Here is a 16,973-nt window from a genome sequence, read left to right on the forward strand (position 1 = left end):
AGTGCCTGGGTGATGGCGCGAGGGTGGCCTTCTTTCCTCCATCCCTTCCTCTTCTCTTCCTCCCCTGCCTCCTTCCCTTCTTCCCTCCCTTCCTGGTCTTATTTTTCCTTCCAACAATTACTTATAGCACCTTCCATGAGTCAGCCATTTTATCGAGGCCTTGGGATAGAAGGGTAAACAAGAATGTCTCAGTCTTGCATTTATGGAGCTAATAATCTTTTTATCTATATCTTTTTTTCCAAAAAAACTGTGAAACATTTAGAGAGCCTGAACGAACAGTACCTTGAACATCTGTATCCCCTAGATTTAACAACTGTTAACATTTTTTTCTCTCTCTCTGTGTATATACACAGATATGTATACATGTGTATACACACACACATTTTTCTAAACCATTTAAGAGTTGCAGACACTATGCTTCACCTCTAAGTAATTGAATGTACATTTCTAAGAATCAGTGTACTCTCTTAAGTAACCATAATACTTTTACCACAGCTAACTTAGGTGAACCCCCGCCCCCAAATTAGCACCAATCCTATAGAATTATATAATGCCTGTTCCATATTCAGATTTCTTTCTTTTTTTTTTTAAAAATTTTGATGGGGAGGTAGTTAGGTCTCTTTATATATTTTTAGAGGAGATACCAGGGATTGAACCTCAGGACCTCAGGCATGCTAAGCGTGTGCTCTACCACTTGAGCTATACCCTCCCCCCAGATTTCTTTAATTATTCCCAAGAATGTCTTTTATTGCTCTCTTCACCAAATCTGGGTTTACCCATCCAGGTTCAGACATTTTGTTTGGTTTTCATACCTCAGTCTCTTTTAATGTAGAATTGTCCTTTTTAAATGACATTTTTTTTTTTTTAATGACACTGACTTTTGTGCAAAGTCCAAGCACCTTGTCTTATAGAACATTCAGCATTCTGGATATCTCTGTTCCCTTATGGTATCATATGACTTATCTCTGTATTCCCTGTATTTATTGTAATCTAGAAGGGACGTTTGATTAGATTCATGTTAAAAGTTCTTGGCAAAAATATTTTATAGGTGGAATTGTGTCTCTAGTTGAAGTTTTCTAGAAAGATCATTTATGCTTATGATTAAGAAACAGAAATAAATTCCAATTTACATTATACAATACATTGAAATATAGCAGAAAAAGCGTGAGTTTGCTAGCAGAGGCCTGGATTTGAGTGCAGATTCTGTTCTTGACCAAATTAACTAACATAGTAATTGAGCTCTCCGTAAAAGACCAGAGAAGACAGTCGCTGAAACGTGCATGTTTGTCCCTCTGCTGCACTCCTCACTATTTGTGTAAAACTGAGGCTCTTTTGTACTATCCCTCATCCTTGCCACCCTTCTCACCCCCACCCCAGGCTTCAGTGCCACCAATTCTCTATGCCAGATGTCCTTCCCTGAGAAATCTGAAAAATCTCTACCTTGCAGGGTTACTGTAAGAATGAAAGATTAGGAATAATATGTGTAGAGTACACCACACAGAGTCTGCCGCATTGGTATATGCTCAGTTCACCACCACTGTTACCGTTCCTACAGCAATAATGTGTAAGGAAGGGAGAGAGAATTTGAAAAGGGCCAGGGAAGTGGTATAGTCCAGAAGAGAGGAATATCCAGTTTTTAAGTGATGACTTCTAAAACCTTCCAAGAGTGTTTGTGCTTATGCAGTGACCTCCATAAAAGTTCAGCTGGGATGGTGCTACGACACAGTAATCATTAACATTTATGCAGCCCTTTACAGTTTACAAAGCACATCCACATTCATTATTATGTTTGATATACACCCTCTTTCACGAAGATCAGCTGTGCTTCATGCTTCGCCCAAGGACACTGCGTAATCAGTAGGGGAGCTCAAATTAGGAGTTCTGATTGTAGAACAGACTTCTTTTGCTGAAAATGTGCAGCCTGGAACAGACACCAAATGTCTCCTTTCCAAAAACCTGACCAAGGGACTCTTTCCTTATGGTGTAGGTTACTGAAGTGCTTAGTTTAAAGTTCTTTGAGTCTATTTTAGACCTACAGCCCCTCATCTGTCATATTTTATCTGCATTGGGTGACATTTCCTGTACTGTCATGTGTTGTCACTCAGCCAGAATGCTTTAGTTATTTCTTGCCCTTTGCCCTAACAGAGAGAAGTGCCAGTTAATGAATCTGCATTAACACCATCACATGCATATGAAAAATGCATTTGAACCCTTCAGCTGGACTAACGTCCTTCCTAGCATTGTAGAGCATTGGGCAAATTAAAGGCTCATCCAAAAATTGGCTCTTGTGTTTTGAATTGGTGTTGACCTTGATATTTTTCACCTGGTCCTGGTTTGTTTTTTTTTTTTTCAATAAGAAAATTATTACTATTTTAAACAAAAACTGACTTCTTTTGTTTAGCAAACTAGAGTAGCAGAAAACATCTTTGAGGAGATGACTTATTCTTTATAATTCAGTCTGAGGCATTTTCTAGTTTCTTTTGTGATTTCTTCTTAGCATCACAAGATATTTAGAGTTGTATTTCTTAATTTTCAAATATTTGTGAACTTTATAGTTAACTTGTTGCTAATGGTATCTATACTTCTGTTCATATTGACGTTTTAGCATAATTCTGTGGTGTCCAGGGAACAGGTGCTGAAAGATTTCAGTCTTGTGAAAGTAGCCGAGACTTGCTTTGCTGTCCAGCATACATCAGCTTTGTAAGTGCTCCAGGTGCACCTGAAGATGGAAATGTTTTCTGTAGCTGTTGGTAGGAATGGTTCTTGTATATCAGTTACATCATGTGTTAATCTTGTTCAAATCATCTGTTATTTACTGATTTGCTTATTTTTCACTTGACTGTTTGCTTACTCTACTATTTCCCAAGAGAGGTGTGTTAAAAAAAAATTCTCACTTAAAGTATGAATTCATTTCTTTCTTCAGTTTTTGCTATATATATTTTTTGGAGGCAAAGTTATTAGGTGCATACAAATTTAGAATACTCTGTCTTGTGAATGTAACCTTTTTATCATAATGAAGTGTCCCTATTTGCCTCTACGGATACTTTCTGCTTCAAAGACTGCTTTGATACTAATATAGCTGTATGTGTTTCTTCTGGTTAATATTTGCACCCTTTTTTTTTTTAATCATTCTTTGCTTTTTTCTATCTGATTATTCTCACTCTATTTAATATTTCATGTGTCTCTCCTTAATATTTTGCCATATTTCCTTAACACATTTTTGCTCATCTTTTAAAATTAAATTATGGACATTGTGACTTTAGCATATATTCTCCCCAGTAATCACCTAATATCATCTAATACCCAGTCTATACTCAGATACTCGCAATTGTTCATAAGGTGACTTTTATAACTGTGTGGGTCATTGCATTCGACCGTGTGGCTCTTGGTCTTTCAGAATCTAGAGTAAGCTAACTTAATTGATGCACAGTTATATCAAGAGTGACTGTAAGGAAATGAAACAGACATTTTAAAGCTTATCCTTTAATATATATATAAGAAATAAAGTCAATACATCCCATTTATAATAATAATCTGAAAAACACAGAATGTAGAAATGAAAAAATAACAAATATTTTTATATCTTCCACCGATTGTGAGCATGGCTATCTTCCTGGTATATTTATCTATTTCTGATTTTTGAAGAAATCTTAGTCTGTTTCATATTATATGCTAATTATAGAGGCTGAGAAGTGAAATTTCTGAAGCTAAAGGTGTAGCCTCTTTTAAGACTTTCCAGGAAAGTGTTCCAAATTTCAACAGTCCCCGGGTGCCTAAGCTTACTGCACTAGAAGGGATGTCCTCTTCAAAATGGACACCACATGGGTAATTAGTTATCATGGATATTTAGTTATTGTGGAAAATTAGTTATCATATACCTGTAATGGCTACTTGTCTTTTGCCCACCTGTGATAAAAACTGAAAATGCCAGATACTTTCCCAGCATCCCTTGAAGCTAAGTCTTTGGCATATAACCTGGGATAAACCAGTCAAATTGCCCCCCTTCAGACTTTGAGGTTGAAGCCATTTACGCAAAAAAAGCAGGCACAGTGGAGAATCCCTCCAGGGGATGTAGTGGCAACTGCCGGGAGCAGGTCAGCATCTGATTCGCAGTGCTGAGGTAGTAGTTCAAGCCACGCGGTCCAGCATTCACTGGTGGTGGCAGCAGTGTCCTCACCAGAAGGGCTCTGGCAGGAGTTGGACTGTGGTCCTGGCCATTGTCTTATTCTTTCCCATTCTTTGAGCCTGGTTGTCCAGCTTTCCCTGATCCCCTGTCAAGTCCCCATATCCTTTAATAAATTACTTCTCTATTGAAACCAGCCAGAGTCTGATTCTACTGCTTACAGAAAAGGAACTCGACTACATTTCCTTGCAGGGATTCTCCCGTGTAGGGCGGGACCTGTTTCAAATGGCAGGAGAGTCAGTGTGTGCACAAGGGAGGTCTGGAGGAAGAGAGAGTGCTCAGCAAGTTAACTTCTCAGGACTAGGAGTTGGGAGGAGTCTGGCTGAAACTGGGTCAATATTGGAAGGAAGGTAAGAGCAGCTTCTTAAGAAGGTAGCATGTATCATTCTTGGGCACTTGGTCCGGTTGTCAGCAGAGTGATTGCAGGGCCAGTTCAGGAGCCCAGCCCCTATAAATGTGACACCAGAGATGTTAGGCCTCCAGATGGATAGTAAGCCAAGCGGCCTTGGTTGGGACCAGCTGTGCACCTGAGACTCTAGGTGGGGTAAGGGACAATAGCAGATGAAGCTGTGCAGACTTGAAGTGGAAGCTGACAATCGCCATGGGAGGCCATGACACCACTTTTGGAAATTCTCTTTGGCAGTTTATTTAGAATCAGTGTCTTTCTTTTCTTTTTCTTTAATTGAAGTCTAATTGATTTACAATGTTGTATTAATTTCTGGTGTACAGCATAGTGATTCAGTTGTGTGTGTATATATATATTCCTTTTCATATGCTTTTTCATTATAAGCTATTACAAGGTATTGAATATACTTCCCATTGCTATACAGTAGAAATTTGTTGTTTATCTATTTTATATACAGTCGCTTGTATCTGCAAAACCTAAACTCCCAATTTATTCCTCCACTCTCTCTTCCCCCCTGGTAACCATACGTTTGTCTTCTATGTCTAAGTCTGTTTCTGTTTTGTTAATAAGTTCATTTGTGTTTTTTTTTTTAGAGTCCACATGTAAGTAATATCATATGGTCTTTTTCTTTCTCTTTCTGGCTTATTTCACTTAGTATGACAATCTCCAGGTCCATCCATGTTGCTGCAAAGGGCATTATTTTATTCTTTTTTAGAACTAATTTTAGTTTAATACAGTAATACAGTAATACAACCAAAGCAGCCCATTTTACATAAGAGGTCGACTTTGTGTCTGATCAAAGCCAGTATTGCCCCAACTCAGTCACCTTTCCCACAGGGATAGGCTCAGAATTAAGTAAAAATTTAAATAAATTTTGGCCACGTTAAAAATCTGGAAAACCAAGATAGTAACCACTGGAGATATTTTAAAAAGCTCTAAAGGCACTCTTTAGAATAACTGTTTACTTAGGCTTTATATGTTTCCAAAGCTATACCAGTGCTTCTCATCAACCATCGTCTTTAAATCTGTCAACCACCCTGAAAGTAGGTATTAGTAACCTTCTTTTACAGGTGAAAGCAGAGGCTGAGGAGTGAATTACCAGACAAGATAGCATGTGAGTGGTAAAGTGAGGATTCAAACCCAGGCCTGGTTCATGCTAAAGCACATGCTCTTTCTGGAGGCGGTGCTGCGGGAGGACCAGAAATACGTGAAACAATTTCAGCATTGCTATTGTCTCCCCAGGAGACTGCTTTACAGGGACCAATGCACACCTGACTCCATACAGTCCAGACTTGAGAAGTCACCATTAACATACACCGAAGCCCATTTGTAAACTAACCCACAGGATTCCACCCAAAAGCTGCGAAATCTTTGATTAAGGGCTGAAAAACAGTGAAAAGTAATCAACGGTAGATCTGACTACAACTCAAGTTATAAAACGCCATCACTGATTTTCATACTCAGCAGAATTATTTTTAATGATAAAAAAATAATCATAATCCTCACTCTGCTACCTCAGTGACACATTGAAAAATTAGCCTTGCTTGTGAAGGGCATTCTTTCTGGGCACTTCTTTTGTTAAGGACCACACACACACATAATACTAAAAATCCAACCCTCTAGAGTTCGCTTGGCTAACAGCAGGCTGGTCTTCAGACTGCCATGAATGCCCAGGAGAAAGGAGAAAGAAGGGGGGCCAATCACTTAGTGGCAGTGCTTTCACAGTTCCTCCCCACAAACAGAGAGGGAGGGACTGTTGTGTAGGGGCTAGTGAGGGGCAGGTGGGGGGCCTGTGGTTGGGCTGGAGGCGGTGAGGATTTCAGATTTTCTTTTTTAAAATAATAGTCTGCTGCATGGGCATCAGCAGGCGGTAGGGTGGCACTTGTCCCACCAACCCAGTCATCGTAGAGTTGTCTCTGTGTCGTTAGGAGCTGGGCTGGGGGCCAGTGCAGGGGGTTGCTAGGCAGATCAAGTCTTAAATTGTCTTTGTTCACCTTGGGTCGTGCTCTGTTCTCTTTACCTCCCAATCACTGACGGGGTGGGAGTTGTTCATGTGGCACTGTGTTGTCTTAAGTTTTCCTAAAAACACCAACCACTGCTGCCACCACCACCACCAGTCAAACAAACAAAAACTTCCTGCTTCCCAGATCTGTCCCCCAGGGAAGATTCAAAGGCTGTTCTGAACCAGATGGCCACTGCTGTCTCTGCTCTCATCTGAATGTAGGCTTGGTGGTGAGAGGCAGGCAAGAGCCCAGCAGAGGGGTCTTCCATGCCGTTGCCTTCCTGCTAGTTGTTTCAGACGTCCCAGCTCCAGCCAGACATCCTAGATGGTCTGTGCACAGCAGGCAAAAAAAACCTCCTGTTCTGTAAAAATAACTCCTTTGATTTCCCCCAGCCTGGGACCCTGCTTAGTTAGGGGCAGTGACCAAGAGACGAGTCATCTCTGGCCATCCTGGGGAGTGAGGAAGGGACCACCCATGGCTTCCCAGCTGCGCTGCCTGTGGAACAGAGGCTTCAGAAGCAAAGGATTTAAAAAATATATATAATAATATTTTTTAAACAATGAAAAAAGACCTCTCTGAAAATCCTTGCTGTTTCCTACTGTCTCTTAGAGCAATTGCCCTTTCATTAGTGTGGTGTAACAATGTGGAGAGTTTGTTTTTCTCACTTTGATATCAGCCTAATTCTTGAGATTAAGCTTGTGGCAAGCCACCTACCACGAGGTAGCTGAGAGAGAGTTGTAACTGGGAATCACCACCTCTCAGCTATTAGACCTTTAGCTATTGTACATTTTCATGTCCATCCTTTGAGGAGTGAGACATTAATGTATTGTTTTATTACTCAGGGTCCCCTTGGTTGTTGGCAACCAAAATGCAAGTTGAACTTGGCTAGGAAAAAGGGAGGATTTATTGGCAGGATATTGGGATATTTTAAGTAACCGAAGGCAGGATTAGAAGTCAGTCTGCGGGAAAGACAAGGAAACAGGCAGAAATTTAATACAAAACAGTAAAATTAGGAGCCGAAGTGCTCCCAGGATTTTCCTCCTCAGCCTTCATCTCTGTTCCTCCTGGTTGTCCAGGTCTTTCTCTCTCAGTGTGGATCTCGAGTTTCACGATTGTCACTTAGAACACCTAAGGGGCACTGACTTCATTTCTCAATTCCAGATAGAAAAGTTTTAGGGAGTGTGCTGATTGCCGTGGCTTGACTCAGGGACCCCAGCCTGGTCCAGTCAATTGTGTCAGTGGGTGGGGTTATCTCAGAACGCGGTGGCCCAACCCTCTTGAACGACTTGTTTGGAGGGTGGAAAGGAGTAGTTCCAAGAAGGGAGTTTCTTTCTTGGAAGGAGAAGGGGAGGTTCTAGTCAAACAAAATAGCAGATACCTACTATGAATATATGTAATCTACTTGCACATAGGTCTGTAAAGGATTCTTGATCTGATTTTGACCATCTTGGCAACCAGAGTTTTGATAAAAGCCAGAAATTAAAAACTTAACCCAGATACATATATATGGCAAGAACTATAGGATTCATTCATTCATTCATTCATTCACTTTAACATAGGACTCCAAAGAAGACAAAATATTGAGAATGACTGGATTCACATTTCTAAAGAAAACCAAATACATGGTAGTTTACGCTCGTATTTACACACACTGTTGTGTAAGAGACTTGAGTGAGTTTTTATGTTCAGCTCTGGTTCCTCCTCCTGAAAGAAGCAGTGACACCTGCAAATTCATGTGGCTGAGGGAATTTTCTGTGCTCTTCTGGACCAGATTCTCTCCTGCATGTTCTCCATTGTATTTGTCTTATTTTACGTCCACTTTTTGCCTTGGGGCTCTTATTTCTGAGCTTTGCCTCTGCCAGTCTGCTGGAACAGCCGTGTTCACTGTGGCCCCTTGGCCTGAGTGGGTTCTCCCCATATACTCTCAGGGGGATCCACTATCATCTGCTGAGGTGGCTCCCTCTCCAGGTGCTGATGGTGGGTGGAATATTTGAAGCCCCTTCAGTGAGATGCACCTCCTCTTGACTGGTGTCTGAGGAGCACATAAATAGATGGCTCCTTTCCTCAGCTCCCCAATGTCATCTTATGCACCAAACGGCCCTCCTCCGCACCACCCATCTCCCTGACTCTCCCTGCCACGATATGTTGCCAGCAGCTTAGATATTACTGTTCATTAATTCATGCCTAACATGCAGTGGCTTATACTAGGTGTTATTGAATGTCTAAAAATAGGCACGGAGCCTGGAAGTGAGAAGGGAAAATTGCAAAATGGCTAGGGGGAAAAAATGATGGGACACAGAGCAGACCTTCTGATATTCTTCCCTGTGGTTATCCTTTGCTGGTTAAATAAGATTAATATTCATGGTGAACCAAGGGCAATTAGCTACTTCAGATGTTTTACTTTTTAGCCTTTTCTAAAATCCGTGTTACTTATTGAATTTAACAGAACTTTGCCTTGATTGGGGCCATTCGTATAAGACATTTGCTTTACATGTTTGCAGGCATGTTTGTGTGTTTGCATTTCTCAAGTTTTGCCTATCAAATCAGGCAGCTCATTTCAGCAAATATACTTCCACATAAATATGACCATAATCACGGCATCAGACTGTACTAAAACAAGCCCCCCAAATGGTCTTTAGGAGTAAAAGGTTCTGTGCTTTCTATTTATAGGAAGAATTTGGGGAAAGGGAGGAGAATTGGGGTTTATTTTTAAAATAGTGTAACCAAGTATCTGAATGAAATGCAGGATTGTAGGCTAGTATTTTCTAACTGTAACCTGAACACCTGACAGGGCAAAAAGATTGCAGGATTCCTATCCGCAATGATTGCTGAACAGCAAAGCTTTCAGCTTTTTTTTTTTAATGGAAGTATAGTTGATTTACAATATTAGTTTCAGGTGTGCAGCATGGCAATTCAATATTTTAATAGATTGTCTCCATTAAAAGTTATTACAAAATAATGACTATGACCTTTCTGCTTTTCTTTCCTCTTCTGCTTCCCCGGGACACCACTCCTTGTTAAGTGTTAGCCCACTGCTTCCTCTCATCCCTTGTTTTCTAGGAAACCTGGCTAAGGCATCTTCTAACATGCTGTCAACATGATTTCATAAATAGTCATATTACTGTGGTTTTATTTAATCTTTCTAACAAATCTATAAAATAAATAGCTGAGACCCACTCATTAGAAATGTCAGGACTGGAATGTGTATCCACAATTTTTGATTTTAAGTCAAGGACCTTTCTCGTCATCCACAGTCCTCAAATTAGGGTCTGAGGATCCTTGAAGTCTGCAGTTGTATTTTCAAGGGGCCTTGAGTTCTCTGCAAGAATTTAATTTTGTGTGTTCATTTTGATGGTAATAATAAATGACTATCAACATATTTTGGTTCCTTTGGATGATCAACTTAATAGAGAGCTACCATGTGCTTTCAGGACCTGCATTTTTGTCTGTGTTTGAGATTTTGTTGGTGCCAGGGAGTACCACTTGAATTGCTGGAGACAAATGATTTGGAAAATATGTGCGCGCGCGCACACACACACACACACACACACACACACACACACACAGGCAGTTAATATGTGAAGGTTGCGTTCTCACCAAGTGAAGGCCAGATGACTTCATCACAGGATGTATGGAGGACGGCTCTGCGTAGTTTAAATGGAGACAAGAGGTGGAAGCATTGAGTCATTACACAGTGTGTGGTCGACACACTGGACTCAGAGGAGCCTGCACATCATGGGGAGTGCCACATTCAGGTCGCCAGGTAGAGTGGCCATCTGCATGTGTCCCATTAGATTAAAATTGTTGGCTTGAACTTTGAGTCCTACATTTGTTGATCAGCAACTTGATTTTAATATTATTGTTGTATGATCTCTATGTGGACATTCTTTAAGTCTAGTTTCTCACTATATGAAATTATTTTATAATTTTTTATTGTCTTTTGTTTGTTTGTTTTACAACTGGAATATAAATGTTTAGAGAGCAAAGGCCTTACTTGTCTAATTTGCTTTTTCATGACAGTTGGAGCCTTGGGGATGGAAGGAATCTAGGGAGACCTTGTAGACCATGTTGTGTCTAGGACATAACTCTAAGGAATTGTAGTATTTGAGAGGTGAATAATAGAGGGTAAGCTGGCAATGGAAACTGAAGGAACATCTAGACAGAAAGAAGAGTAATATCATGGAAGATGCTGGAAGACACTGTTTCAAAAAGGAGGTCAGAGTCAACAGTATAAGCTGCTGCCTGGAAGATAAATATGTAAGTGTCTCTTGGCTGTGGTGACTTAGAAGACATTGGTGACCTTGGGAGAAGTATATTTTGTTGGAATGATGGGGTGGAAATCCGCCTGGAGTGGACAGAGAGAGGCATGAGAGAGGAAGAAGTTGAGGCAATAAATGTGAACAGCTCCACTCCTTCATGACACGTGGCTGTGAGAGATCCAAGGATGTAGCTCAAGTTGGACGTGGAGATGAGGGAGGATTTTTTTTTTTTAATGGAATATAGTTGAGCTGATGGACTGAAGCTAGAAAAGAAGTTGAAGTTGAAGGAAAAAGAGAGATGGGGGATAATGGATGTCACCAAGTCTGTGAGAGGCAAGAGGGATGGAGTCTGAAGACAGAAAGAAGTGGGCTTTAAAACAAGTAGGGCATCACTTCCATTATGATAGGTGAGAAGGCAGGGTATTTACCCAACACCTGCTACTAGGAAACATCAAGGGGCTTGGTCCCCTTCCTGGAGAAGCTGTAGTCCAGTTGGAGTGGCAAGATGTTGCAAGAGAAAAGAATAATAACTCAGACTGATAAGCCTCCAGGCAATGAGTGCTGTAGCGTTTCACAGGAGAGCAGGATCAGCTCCGGATGCTGTGATCAAGGAAGTTTGCACAAGAAGTGGCATTTGATTTAGAACTTGAAAGCAGAGTAGGATCTTACTAGCTGGAGATACAAGTGGTGAGAGAAAATAAAGGAGAAGAAGGGTGCATTTCATGTAGAGGAACTGGCGTGAACAAAGGATTGAAGTAGTGTACTTCAATCAGTTTATCCTTCAGCAAAGAAACAGGAACTTCTTCCTTTTTTTTTTTTTTTTTTGGATCTGTACTGTGATGGAACACGACAATTTAGAGGAAGAAAGAGACTTTAGAGATGATCCCGTCTAATGTGCTTATTTTTCTAGGTATGAAACCTGAGATACAGAGAAATAGAAGTGACTACTGAAAGTCACAAAACTCTTAAGTGAGAGGCTCCAGCTCACAAATGTAGTTTCCATAATAACATTATTATACATGCTGTAAGGGTAGAATACATTCAGTAAAACCATGCCTAATTTTATTGAATTCCATCAGAGGTGCAAGGGAGGTAAAGACCATAAGAACTTTAGTTTTTTGTTTGTTTTTTTTAAAGAGATATAGTTACATAGTCATGGTGATTATAAGAATTCTAACACAATTTTGCTATGGAGACATTTCATTGTTACCTGCGTTAATAAAGAGATAAGAATCATTTGTTATTAGGAGATTAACTGACAATTGCTTTCATTTCACTAAACTTACTCTGGTCTCCTATGCATTGGACAAATTAAGCCCCAATTGGCCAAAAGTGAATTTGAAGAAAAATTTATGTCAACTCTAAGTGTGTATTTATAATATAGGAAGAGGAGGGGCTATTAGTTTTTTATGGTAGCTGTAACCACACACACTTAGTGGCTTACACAAGTATACTGTCTTATAGTTCTCAAGGTTGGAAGTCCAGCGTAGGTCTCACTCGGCTAAAACCAAGGTTTTGGCAGAGCTGTGGTGCTTTGGGGAGACTCCAGAGTAGTAGCTGTTTTCTGGTTTTTCCAGTTTCTAGAGGCTACTTACATTCTTTGGTTTGTGGCATCCTTCCTCCGTATTCACAACCAGCAACATCGCACCCCTCTGGCACTTTCTTGTTACTGAAGAACTTGATCTTCCTCTGACCACACCTAGCAAAGAAATTCTCTGCCTTGAATGCCTGTGTGATTAGATTGGGCCCACCTGGTTAATCCAGGATTGTCTCTTCATGTCAGGATCCCTAACCTTAATCACATCTGCATCCTTTGCCATGTAAAGTAACAAATTCACAGGTTCTGAAGTTAGAACTGGGACATACTTGGGGGGAGGGGCATCGTTTGGCCTACCACAAAGAAGAAGGAGGAAAAGAAATACTACAGATTATCAAAGAGATGACTTAGATAATTAGAGAGGAAAATGAGCATCAAGAGCCAGTATAAATCCACAAAATCATAGCAAATACCATTTTCTTATTTGATGGAGTCACTGGGCAAATGGATGTGGGGATGCTGGGCACCAGTCTGTCAGCCTGGTTTCTCTCTTAGGATGTTCTTGTGGAAGGATGAAGGGATGTGTGTCAGATGTCAGTGCAGGAGCTCTGTTCACAACTCATTAAACAGCCGATGAAAAGTGGGAATAGATGTAAAACCTGGATGAAGGCCCCCTGATGTGTCACGGGGCTTTGTGTCCTTGGTCCCTCTTTAGTCACAGCTTTGTCAGTCACTTGGATAAGGACTTAAAGGTCAAGTTTATCAAATCTGCGGGCAACACAATAGGATCAAAAGTTAGAGAAAATCTTCATAAACTGGGAAGAGATGATGAAAGCACATGAACCATAACAATAGTAAATGTGAAATCTTAAATTTCAGGGAGAAAATCAGTTAAATACAGGATGGATGGTACTAGGTTTGTACTAGTTTTATAAGGCAGGGAAAGAAAGAAAAACAATGAATGTGTCTGTGAAAGTAGAAGTAACATTCAAAGGCATCAATTAATGATTTTTGAGCATTTGCTATGTATTGGGTGCTGTCCTAGGGGCTTTACATATGTCATGCATTTTCACCCTAAAAAAAAAGGACAAACACCTTAGATCTGTCTCAGATAAATTTAGGGTTTGGAGATGTAAAGTGACTTGCCCAAGATTACAAAATTATCTATAAATACAAATTTTGAGTCTGACTCTGAAGCCCATACTCATACAATAGAATCACAGGATTATTTTTTAAAAGCCAAGGAATTGTAATTGCAGAGTGGAAATACGGTGCCTAGATCATTACAGAAGAAATCTTGTATGTATCTTCCAGTTTGAGCTTTTCACAGTAAGAGAGGACTTGATAAACTTGAATGTGCACAGACAAGTATGACCAGGGTGATGAGTAGCTTGGACGCAAAGCCTACGAGGAGTGATGGAAAAAACTTAGTGTATTTTGCCTACAAGACACTTAGGCTGTGCTGGTTGGCACAAAAGTAAAATTGCTCTCTAAAAATATTTGAAGACAGAACAGTTTTCTCTTCTGGAACTTGTGTGGAGGCAGATTTTATTCAAGAGAATTTATGTGAATGATTTATGTCATGAAGTCAGCATTTAAGGACAGGCTTGGTGTGAGTTCTTTGGAAGTAGCAATGAAAGTACTTTCATATTTGGGGTTAAATGATGCTTGGCAGGTACTCAATATGTGTGTGCTGAATGCCTTAACAAGTGATTTTGTCAGGGACATATAAGAAATTAGTGACTTAAGAAGCAAGTTAGAGAGGTGGACTCTAGGGTTATTGCCAAGTTTGAGATTTTTCTTTGATTTGATTTGATTTTAGATTGTCAACTTGAAATAAGAAACCCACAGCCCTGGGTCTTCTGCCTCTCTGCCTAACTGGTAAGTCATTGCAAAGTTCCAGTGGCCTGATTAACACTAAGTTCTAATGACCTGAATGTCAACATCAAAAGTATTGCATATTTGCATTACTAATAGGTCTCTTTCTAAACATGTTGACATTTTAATTGCTCTTGAGTAGCTTCCATTATTTTTTCCCTTGCATTTTGGCAAGATTGATGGGATAAATCATAGAAAAACAAATTAAATTTGCAATCTAGCCACTTTCTGTAAACAAGCTAGCAATGTAAGGGTCACTGAGGAGTCATAGCTATGACAATAGCTGCCTTGAGTCAAGTGGAATTGGTTTAGAGGATTCATTTAGAAAGTGAGCCATAAACTGTAGAGCAGTAAAGATGATCAAGAGGATACGGACGTGCAAGGAGATAGCACAGAACTAGGGCAGAGTCGGCAGTGGCCTATATTGTACACTTGAAGAGCCTCAAGAAAGGCTGTTGTCCAGCTTTAATGTGTTCAAAAATAATGTTGAGGCCATACATGTATATCAAAATGCCACCTTTAATAAACCAGTTAACAAGATATATAAATGTTACTCACCTGTGGTCCCAGTGGAGTAGACAGCCGAATTTTCCCTAACATTCCTGTATTTCTTTTGCTCTGTTCTGATGCCCAGCTGCTGGACTCAAGTGAGGTGGATGTCACTGAGTTGGCAAGAGTGCAGTGCTTTTAGATCCACTTCCCCAACCCACCAGCATTTTATACCCAGTTGTTTGTAACTCCTGCCGTTATTAAGTCTCACAGAGTTCATTATAATGTGACACCATGTCATCATTGATACTTACAAGTGACACATTTGTATAGTCATTCAGCCCTTTGGAAGATGCCCCACTGAAATTTAATTTTGGTGATTCCCAAGTCATTTTCCCATTACAGTCATCCTAGCTACCAACTACCTAACTCTTAGGTAACTGAAATTATTTTTTTTTCCTTAGGTGCCTGAAATTCCCACTATTAGAGTTGTTAGCTTTCAGAGAAGACTGTTTAGGAAAGATAATCCACTAAATCACTTGAATAGAGTTAGTTTATCAGATTAGTGTGGCTATCTTTACTTTCTTAGGATCCCCTGTGTATCACTCAGGGTCCCTTTAGGAAATGAATGGCATACTCAAGCTGGGCAATTGAGAAGAGTTGAATGAAGGGGTTATTTACAGATTGTGTGTGCCTTAGGAACAGCCCATGCAGGTGACACATGGCTTCATTATCATACCTAGCCAGGATGGGGCGAGGGACAGTTCCTGGAACCTGGAGAGGTGGTAATGTATGAAGAGGCTCCCTGAGAGTTGCTGTGACATTTGGTGGAGGGACGAAGCAGGGAGCAAGCTGGAGAATAAATAGCCAGCCTTTACTCTTCTCTCTCCTTCTATACACTGTTGGTCTCCCACATTGACTAAACCCAAACAAAACCAGAGGACAAGGAAGCCCACTGGAGTCATCCACGGAAGTCAGTCTCCAGGGGCAGGGTGGAGAGTGGATCTGGAGGAGCAATCAGAAGAGATCCAGGACAGTCTGTAGTGCAGTTGGTGTTCCCACTGTGCTCCACCTCCTTACAGTCACGGGTCCCTTGGGCCATCCTGGCTATGGTTTCTGCTCCTCCCTTCGCCCTGCAGCTGTTGTCCACATAACCCCATCTGAATCTCCCACAGACACCTCCCCCTCAGCATGCCCTGAATGAACTCATCACACTCATCGTCTTTATGCCGTTTATTCAACCTGCACCTTCTCTTATGATCTGTCATAGTTAAGGTATCACTAGCCTTGTGCCCAAATCGGAAGTCTAGGAATCCTTTTATACTACAGCCTTTCTCTCACCCCAACATCCCATCGCCAGTTCTGCTGATTTTGCCGTCAAGATACTTCTCTGTCAAGGACGAGGCAGATCTGCAGCTGAAGCAATCCCTGAAGAGGTTGACAGCTGAAGGCCGTCTGCTGACTGCACTTTCTGTAGCTGGAACAGCACCTCTTTTCCTGAAGGGGGATGGAGCCGTGCATTGCAATGCTCACCACAGGCCAGATAGTTTTCTTGGCATTTCTAGGGTCTGCTGTACTATATAGGACCTGCAGACTGTGGGCGGGGACTGAGCAGTGGTTGTCCTTCTCAGTCAGGCTTGTGATCTCTGGTTCTCCCTGCTCCCTAGTGTGTGGAACACTGCCTGCTACATGTATTGACATTTCTGGTAGTCCTTAGGAGACTGCCACCCTGTTAATGACTAACAAATGTTTGCTGAACTGAACAAAAATCAATATTGCTGAGTTACACTTCTTAAGAACATTCATATATATTTATTTAATCCTTTAAAACAGCCCTAAGAGTTAGATATACTGATCACCCCCATATTACAGATGAGGAAACTGAGTCCTAGAGTGGCTCAGTGACTTGCTCAGGATTATGACTTATGTCAACTGTTCTGATTTAAAACCTCATGCTCTTCCATGATGACATACAAAGGTCATGGGATGTTTCTGCTGGAAAGTGACTGGGTCTGACATGATTGGGACATAGATCTTGACTAGTCTTGGCTAGATGGGAAGAAAAAAATATCTTAACAAAACGCAGAATATTCAGGGAGAAAGAAATTGGAAAACTCCTAAGCTGGCAGCAAGGACTGGAAAGGGAGACTATTCTTTTAGGACCTTCTTTTCTCAGATGGTTTCAAAGGAGGAGAAACAATTAGAGCTGCAAGGGGGA

The 16,973-nt window shown here is 40.8% G+C and overlaps 1 protein-coding gene across 5 annotated transcripts in view; it reads left to right on the forward strand.

The window, feature by feature from the left end:
- LOC105067534 (spermatogenesis-associated protein 31D4) overlaps positions 1 to 16,973 on the forward strand; it is a 154,206-nt gene that overhangs the window by 39,507 nt on the left and 97,726 nt on the right. For 4 of the 5 annotated variants that reach the window (XM_074361749.1, XM_074361756.1, XM_074361746.1 and 1 more), the window contains exon 5: positions 14,211 to 14,269. The exons of the other annotated variant lie outside the window; for it this stretch is intronic. The gene's annotated coding sequence lies outside the window, so the exon portion shown is untranslated. The remainder of the gene's footprint in view (positions 1 to 14,210; positions 14,270 to 16,973) is intronic. 5 annotated transcript variants of the gene reach the window in all.

The sequence above is a fragment of the Camelus bactrianus genome, chromosome 4, assembly GCF_048773025.1.
Source record: "Camelus bactrianus isolate YW-2024 breed Bactrian camel chromosome 4, ASM4877302v1, whole genome shotgun sequence".
Lineage (NCBI taxonomy): Eukaryota > Metazoa > Chordata > Mammalia > Artiodactyla > Camelidae > Camelus > Camelus bactrianus.